Consider the following 9,568-nt stretch of genomic DNA (forward strand, 5'->3'; position numbering starts at 1 on the left):
AAAAACATGACTTTATACTGTCTTGATAAATACCTATTGATCCTGAAACTATTTTAACTCTAATCCCAACCATTTGCTCATTTCCAAGTCAAACATTTTTTTTTTTACAGTATCATTACAATTAGAAATATCCAAATATATAAAAAAAAAAAAAGTAGCACATTGAGTTGAGTTTTATGTCCAAAAATTTGGTACACTTCCACATTTTTTTTTACTGCCATCTAAACTGTTACAAAATATTTCTATTTCAAATAAATGCTGTTTCTATTCAACAAAAATTAAAAAAAAAAAACTGTCACGGTGTCCACACATATTAAATAGCAAAACCGGTTTCAGCATTGCTTTTTCAATATTTCTTGAGCACCAAATCAGCATATTTCTGAATCTCATGTGACACTGAAGACTGGAGTAAAAAAAATCAGCTTTGCCATCTGAGGAATAAGTTGCAATTTAAAATATATTAAAATAGAAAAGTTGTTTTAGATTGCAATAATATTTCACAGTATTACTGTTTTTACTGTATTCATCAAATAAATGCAGCCTTGGTGAGCCTAGAAGACTTCTTTCTGATAGATTAAATGTCACAGCAACTGGAGAAAAGTTGCGTAAATTAGATGCGTTCGTGCCGCAAGCTACTTCATAAAGTGGTGGGGATGAAATCAGCCATGGCAAAAAGTACTGTGACACGTCCAACACGTCCAGTCAGTAAATGACGCCTTTGTAGGAATTTCTCCAAGCAAATGGCTTTCATTAAAAAGCAATCGAGATCACACATGATTCTTCTTCCAGCAAAAAAAGCCCCAGCTCTCCACACAACTCGACAAGCCATAAATCCAGTCCACAGCCTGAGAATGTTCGTTAATGGCGTCCAAACAAAGTAAAACAGTGATGCTGAGACTCAACAGGAGGAGTGGGATAAAATCGACCATCTCAATTAGAACCAATACCCCGCAGTAATGGATCAGATGAACTTCATCCAATCCGAGAGCAAATAATTACACTGAGAAACATTCATCCTCCTCTGAAAGCAAAAAACCCCACAAGAAAACAAGGGGGACAGATAATGAAGATTCTGAAATGAGATGGCTTTATGCATAGGGCTCAAATGAATGAGATTATTAAAGAGAGCATGCATTGCTTTAATAGCCGGCCTTGCAAGGAGAAATATGCCTCTTTTATGGCAAGCAAAATTAACTAATGAAGAGAAGATGAGCTTCTCATAACATAATGATCTCACAGCGCAGCTTCAATAACATTTTAGGATGCAAGTGTTTCATTGTTTTCAAGATGCATTTGTTCTCAGAGCCATTTCTCTTCGGGACGAACAGCGAATGAAATGCAAGAAGTGATGCAACCTCTTGCAATTATCATTTCTTAATTATATATTCTTTGAAAGAGCGATTTATCTATTCCCAACAAGTTGAAATGTTCAAATATTCATTTAAAACATCATAGCATCAAGGACAAGTGCTAGAACGTTGACGTCAGCTTACAGCATTATAACTGGAAGTTTACTGGAACCCTTGCCGAATGGCATTGGATTGTAGCTCTTGCCTAAATATAAATGTCTTATCTGCCCTGAAGTCTGTGTGCCGCTCGGATCAGTGAATCTAAATAGAATCTCAGAGCGCTTGACACTGTGTTGATGGTTTTTATTGAGAGGGCAGCAGAGGACAAGGAATTGGTATGACTGTATGCTTTGACTTTAGCACAGTATATACTAATATTTGCTTCTTTTGGATACTGTATATTGAAAAAGACAATAGGTCTCATTCACTAATAAAGAATATAACTATAATAATACATATCTATTTGACTTATATACAACACTTCAAGAAACAAATAAAGGGGTCATGAACTGCATTTTTTTTAATTGTATAATGTTCTCTGATGTCCACTTATAATGTTATCAAGATTTTTACATACAATCCTATTTTAGAAGTAATAAGCTATTTTCTATCCTGTTTTTGACACACTCTGATGCTTCCGAAAACGTAAGGATGCTGAAAAATATACCACTGCATAGGATAGTTGAACATTTATTTGGTTTTGGTTGCACTGTCGCTCTAATAGGCTATTCATAGTTCATCCTTTTCGATAAAACGTATACATTGTCATTTGCAGTTTCGTGTTTTAAATAAAATGAAACGTTGTAATGTCTACTGATGACAAATCCAAAGATGTTGCTCACTGAAGCTTTTATTCAGGGTTACAGTGAATGGTTTAGATCTAAACAATAACAAAAGCGGTTTTCTCTCTGTGCTTTCTTCTGTACATGGGAATACCCTGCATTAACCCCATAAATGCCGAAGCTAAGAACAGCAAATCACAACTGTCACAACTATTCAGATTGACAGTGGTTCTATTGAATAGCAGTACGTATAAAACGATCATATCAGACAAAGCAATAGTGACACATGGCTAATGAGGAAATGATGTAGAAGTAGGCGTAGTCTTTTGTCGCACTTTGACGTAATAATGCGACAAAATCTGAAACAAGTTGTTTTGGCAGCTTGGTTTAAATAAACTGTTTTTGAACTAGCGAGGAAGTTTAAAGTAGACTACAATATGTCAAAAGATCAGGGACATTTTGATTTCTCAATTTGTGACCCCTTTAAAGGTGCATTAAGCAACTTTTCATGTTAAAAATACCCGTTTTCTAACCCATACATGCTTAACCAATTGCCTGATGGGCTGAATGAGCCCTTCTCTGATCACTGAGATTGTCTCTATAATCCTGTAAAGTAATATAAATAAGAGGGATTCGGGCCGGAATTTTAGACTGGGCGTGACGTCATGCGCGTTCACGGCACGCTCACATAGCTATGTCTGGCAGGTTTGTGTATTCGCCGGCATTCTCCGTAGAAGATGGATTGTAAGAGACCTGCTTGTAGTTCATTTCAAACACCAACACAAACTCCACGCAAGATAAAAAAAAGAAAACTTGTCTCTAGTGCAACCAAAAGGGCAAAATTGGACTCAGACAGGCGTCGGAATAAGACGAGAGTAAACATAGGGACAGCAGTTGAAAAGTATTGACACATTTCACATAAATGTTCATCAGTGTGTATTGTCCCTGGCAAAATATCTACTAAATAAATCTGCACTACATGTAGTTTAATGATTTGCTATTCGATTAAAACAGTTCAAATATCTTGAGTGTGATATAAAATGCTGATATATAAGTTAGATAATTAGACACAAATTTTGAGCAAATTACTGCTTAATTAGGATGTATTGCTATTGGAATATGCTACTTAGCAGATCAATAAAACAGGCTAAACCCCCGCAAATCTTCGGCGGATTAGCCTGTTTGGCTTTTATGGTAACGTCATAGTGCCATTTAATTGTTTATTACCTTGAGACAATTGAGTGTACTTTTTTGACCGACTGTACTTTGAGCTTTTACAAAGTAACAACTTATATTGTTCATGAACGTGTTTCCATAATAATACAATCATAAGTGGATACAGTAAACACATAACACAGTTCAACATGGAGATAGATGGAAATAAAAAACGAAGTTTTCTACTACCCCCGTTTTTCCCTCACACATAAGTGTGTAATTTACTCAATTGCCTTTCCTTTCACATATTTAAAATGACTTGCAGATTTATAACTTTATTACCTCTGAAGACATTATGATTGTAAACAAAAGATTTGCGGCTGATGCTCCTTTGGTTATGAACAGCTCGTGCAAGCGTGTGTGTGCGTGTGGTCCATGAGCGTGCACATCTCTGGCTGCAGTTTCACTTGCCGCCAGACTCAGAGGTGGCATAGTTCTGCAAAAACTCAGAATCTTGCTTAATGCACCTTTAAAATTGAGTAACTTATTTTAGACAAACTATGGCCAGTTTTTCATATGTCTGTTTTTGCTTTGCCAACGAAAATCACATTCGCTTCACTTTTGTTTCCGTGCAAAAGCTTTTTTTTTTATCGATTGGGATCTGTTATTTTTGCATACATGTGGTTTCACTTGTTTGTACATGTCCTAAATTTAGAAAGTAAAAATATGAATTTATTTATGAAGAATGATTTCTACGTGAAAACATAATATGTGTGTATGCAGTTAGTGAATGAGACCCAATATCCTCATCTTTTACGAGCTAGCAAACATTCATATGGGTGAATTAGCATGGTTAAAAACTGATTAGCATGATTCTGCTAGAGCTGTCGAAGCTGCAAAGAAGCACTCAGATTCAAAGGCCCTTTTAAAATGTGACGTTATCAAATAAATATAATACGTGAGATATATGTTAAGGGCACTATGTCATACTGCAGTATGAAAGAGAGAGAGAGGGGGGGAAAAGAGAGAGAGAGTGAAAGTCAGTCCGACCAAGTGTTACAGGTTCTCTCTTAATCCCCCTCTTCTAATACCTGACAGCAATACAAACGGTATAATATTATAAGTTATCACCATGGCAACATCCATGTTCTCAGCCACAGCTCCAAGGTGAGATGAATGGATGCATTTTTCATGGATATTTCCAGTATTCACCAGTCCGGGATGCTCATGGGAGCTACATCAGAAATGCAACATGAATGTGTAATCATGTTGGAAAAATTAAACCAAAAACCTTTTAACACACATGAAAACAGTACAGGTTTACATCCAGTTGGTTAATTCACCACCTAGTGTTTAAAGTAACATGCAGTTTAAACACGACTGCAAGCATAAACCCAGCCAGACTGACTATTACCAAAGGATTTGCAATCTGGAGAATATTGAAACAGGATTTTATAAGTAGGAATAGAAGCAAGGATTATACTGTGTTGTCATGGTTTTCTTACAGTGTAGACAGACTGTACATTACTTTTTAAATATCTGATCTGCCATACAGGCGAGAAACACGTGCACAATCCTTTGCGTCTGACAAAGTGGGTTTTGGCCCTTACTGTGAAACAGGACATGCAAATGAAGGAATGATTATGTCTGTTTATTTTTAGTCCTTGCTGTCCTACACTTTAGTGTAGAGGGCCCTCATTTCCTAAATTATTTACCTTATTTAATTCACATAATTTATGTTCTATATTGTCTCTTTCTGTATTGTATATATAATTTATATGTGTGTGTACTCCATATCCTTTGGCAGTATTGTAAATGTCAACAATCATGGCAATAAATCTTTGTTGACTTTGATTTGATACTGACAGAGACAGATTTTTTAATGATCTCTATATGAACTTTTTGAAGCTTCAAAGTGGTAGTTGTGTAGCTGTCAATGGAGGGGCAGAAATCACTCAGATTTCATCAAAAATATCTTCATTAGTGTTCTGAAGAGTAATGACAGAATTTCCACTTTTGGGTGAACTATCCCTTTAAGTTTTCAACCAAAAAATAAAATAAAAATGTCACGGTACCATGAAAATAAAATGTTTACATTGTAGTAAAATCACTGTAATGCAACTGCCTCTCATGTCTTATTGTTTTTATAAATCAACAGATATAAAAATGTATTAACATTGATAGCTGGAATAAACAATTCATCCTCCAATTTAGTTCCTTAGAATAACTATACACTGTTACCAAGAAACATATAGTAGCAACTTGGTGCATTAATATAATTTACAATCGATATGCTGACTCATCCAATCAGAATTTAGATTTAACCTATCCATTTTAAAATTTAAGTTTACCTCTCCCAGATTCCTACAAATCGGACAGTTCCTTCCAATGATGTAACTTAAAACAATTATTATCTATTTTTCAATCCATTACATTTCCTGATTACTCCAGTCCAAAGTTTTAGTTTGATCCAAACTGTTCTAGCTTATTTAGAAATGATTTAGTCCTTACATTTAGTTATAACCTAATGTATTTAGGGTGCAGCTAATTGTTAAAGTCCCCCTGTGGTGAAAATTAAGCTTTTAATGTTGTTTATATGTCTATGTGCTGTTTTTAATATGCTTTAAGACCTACCATGTGAAAATTCATAACTCAGCACCATTGCTGAGTATTTTCTCTTTAAAACTGCAGTGAACTAAAGACAGTCTCAAAATCGCTGGTGTTTCTGACGCCACAAACTACCTTGTAACCAATCAGGTCAACGTGTGATCTTCAACGTGGATCTCTGAGCTGATGTGAGTGAGTGGAGGCGGGGCTAATTTGCATATTCATAGAACCACGTATATTAAATGAGGCAAGTGTGTTACATTTAAGCTATTTTAAGGCATGAAGATTTTTTTTCAAGGAAAAAACTTTTACATGTGTAATTTTGGTGATCAAAGGTGAGTTTTATGGGATAAAATTATTGACTACAGGGGGACTTTAAATAATATTTTTGACTTCAAATTGAATTCATTTTCAGTGATTGTATTCTCTCACAAAATCTTTAAAGTTCATGTCATTAAGCCAAAATCAGCACATGGGTTCAGTCGGAATCATTTCAGGGCTCAGTCAAAACCAATTGACTTAAGTGAAATGGTTTTTCCATGTACCCTTCCCAAACACGAGTGTAATGTTGACACAGTGCTTAATGTTCTGTAGAATATTCCCCGACTCTATAAACAAACAATGATTTGACATTTAACAAGCTGATGTTTACATAATGAATGGCCCCTGCACAGCTGCAACAGACACAAAGTTTTTACAGCGGTTACGGTCCCCTCAAGAGAGTCGCATGCACGTTTCCGCGTCTAAATGTGTTCATGTTTGTGTGCGTTCCTCCTCCAGGGTGTGTGTTCTGTCATTCTGATGAAGTTTGGGGAAAGTGCGGCCCTACTTACCAGAACACAAGCTCTAAAATGCTGCATCATGCCTCAGTGTGCTCACGCTGACATAATGCTCGTAGGAAAATAGAGATTAATACTAATGCGTTCTCGTTTTTTTTAAAGGAACAGTCATGCTTAAAAGTCTAGAGTGTACTACACTGTAAAAATATGTCAAATTTACAACAAAAATTGGCAGCTGTGGTTGCCGGAACTTTACTGTATAAATTACATTGGCAAGATTTTAAGCTTTACACATTGAAATTAATTTTACAGTAAAAAACAACAACATTTCATCAACTAAAATCATGCTAATCTACCGAACGTAGCAAAATTGTAACGCAACTTAAAAAATGAAAACTTCCCAACTTCCCTGACGTCCTAGGTGTCTATGAAAGTCTGTAGGCTTGTGAAGGACTCGGGATGTTTTTGTCAGGAAAATCAAAAGGATGTGACGTTTACACATGGAATGAATGCTTATACAATGTTCAGGATAATGCCGAAAGAGCCATTCTGTACTGCAATATCAATGTGTCATATAAAGAAAAGAGTGATTAATTCAAGTTCAGTCTCTTGTATGTTATGGCTGCAGTTCAGTTAACAGCCACCGGTGTCACTAATAACAAGGGTTTCTGAATTCTACATGTAGCCCCCTTAAAATTTACTGAAAACCATCCTCATGAATCACATTTCATCATAAGTAGCTTTTACACAAGCTGAAGTAAATCTAAATATAGAGGTTATACACACAAATGCAAAGCACAAAACACTAAAATAATGCAATCAACATTCATTTAACAACGTAAGATTCACTAATATACATAAGTGAAATGAAAAACTAAGAAGAAACGGTTATTTCATTGAAAAACCATCAAATGTAAGCTGTCGCACAGAGAATTCTGGAAATGTCCTTTTTTTACTGTAAACCATAAGATGACTTCTTTTTCACTATCAAAAAACTGTAATTGTATTTTACTGTAAAATTACATGAAATGTCCCATTAGATCTATTACAGTTTTTCACCAAATGGAGTAAATAATATTTCCAGTAACTAATGAACAGGTTTTTACCGTAGGATTTTTACGGTCTTTTACTGTTAAAATTATAAATTCTTTACAGTGTTGCATAGCTAAAAAAAATAAAGAAAAAAAATTAGCGCAATTTTATAAAACAGCAGAACAATCAAAAGCTGATGGTACTGTGATGGGATTTACCGATATTGATCAAGTTTGTGTGTTTGCATATGATTGACCTCATCATATGTAGCCGAGAGAGAAAAGCACAATCAATATTGTATTACAGGAAGCTTCAAAGTTTTTGCTTTTGCTCTGTTCTTTGTGTAAGACGCTAAGGCACAGCTGGTTCCGTCAGGGGAAAGCTTTACATCTCTGAGCAATTTTAAGGTTCAGCCTAGGGGTCACTGCAGGGCTTGGGCGGGCTGTTTTTGCTGTTTGTTTTTATTATCAAACTCCGTTCTGTTTTACCGATTCGAACAGCAGCACTCGGGAGCACAACAGTCGGCAGTGGAGTATCAAATCCCTCAGGCCTTTCCACCCTCCCATCTGTTTCTTTGCTTGAAAAGAAGGGAAGATGTGTCACCTCAACATCACCATAAAGCGCTGCTGGCGGGTTGCTGCCTGCCTGTAGCTGTATTGCGGGTGTTATTTTTCTTTTCTTCCGGTGCCGAGACGCAGTATGATTACATTTCTCACTACGCATCTATCTGCTTTGTGAGTTTTTACCTGAAGGATGTAATTTGGAGATTGTTTGCTTATCTGCAGCGCACTACTAAACGCTCCCTAACAGATGTTACGATGACGTTCAACAGATGTTTTTTGCAAGGTTTATGGTTTTGAATGTTTAAATTGGTGAATTAAAAATGCAGCATGATGAGGTCAAGTGATTAATGTAGTTAGGTCATCTGACAACAATATTGAACACTATTTTTTTTTTTTTTTTTTTTCAGTGTAGTTTATGAATTTTTAAGAAGGTTATTTTATCATTCAACATCAGACTCTGATACATCAGATCAGATCAGATATATCAGATATAATTTGATCTATTTTTGACAAAACAATGTTAGTTCAGGTTTTAAAGTAAAATTTCAAGTGGTTTAAGCTTTTCAAAACTGTATGAGAGTAAATGTAAATTATTAACTTGGCACATGTGTTTTTCCTTTGTGAACATCAGTGTAATCAACCCATTATTTTCTGTTTATTTGTTATAATGAAAATGCTTAAGTACGCATTGCATTGTGGGAGGCAGTACTCCATGCAGTGTTATGTTGTATCCTGCTTGTTCATAGAAAATTTGCATTCTGTATATACATAATTTACAATATACATAATATCCTGAAATAGTATATGGTTGCATGCTGTCCAGAATCCAGGCCATGCACAAACTCACACTGTGATTACACTAGAATAAAAAATAAAATAAAAACGAGATTATGAGGAAACGTCCTCATTCTCTGAGAGAGCCGTAGCCACGTATGTGCAAAACCCCTAAAAGATTCATGATGCCTCATTTTTAGTGTAACATTTAAATTTTTTAAAGGGGCCCTTATTAATGTTTGGTCCCAGGGATATTCTTAATGAGATGTTAATATTTCATCAGAAAAACATCCTCTGTTCATCTTGCGGTCAGAATGATTTAAATTAGACTTAGAATTAGCATATTAGATGTTATGAGCACTTCCACACATGGATGTCAGTGTTTGGACACATCAAATTTGGCCGTGTGAATGTTTTACTTATAAAAAAAAGTTTCAGGGGGATTTTTGAGAGCTGTTTTAGTTTTAGTTTTTTTAAAATGTGTGCTAAACTTAGTTCATAACTTGAGCCTTTCAGTTTCAAAATGG

The sequence above is a fragment of the Leuciscus leuciscus genome (assembly GCF_965113295.1).
Source record: "Leuciscus leuciscus genome assembly, chromosome: 4".
Lineage (NCBI taxonomy): Eukaryota > Metazoa > Chordata > Actinopteri > Cypriniformes > Leuciscidae > Leuciscus > Leuciscus leuciscus.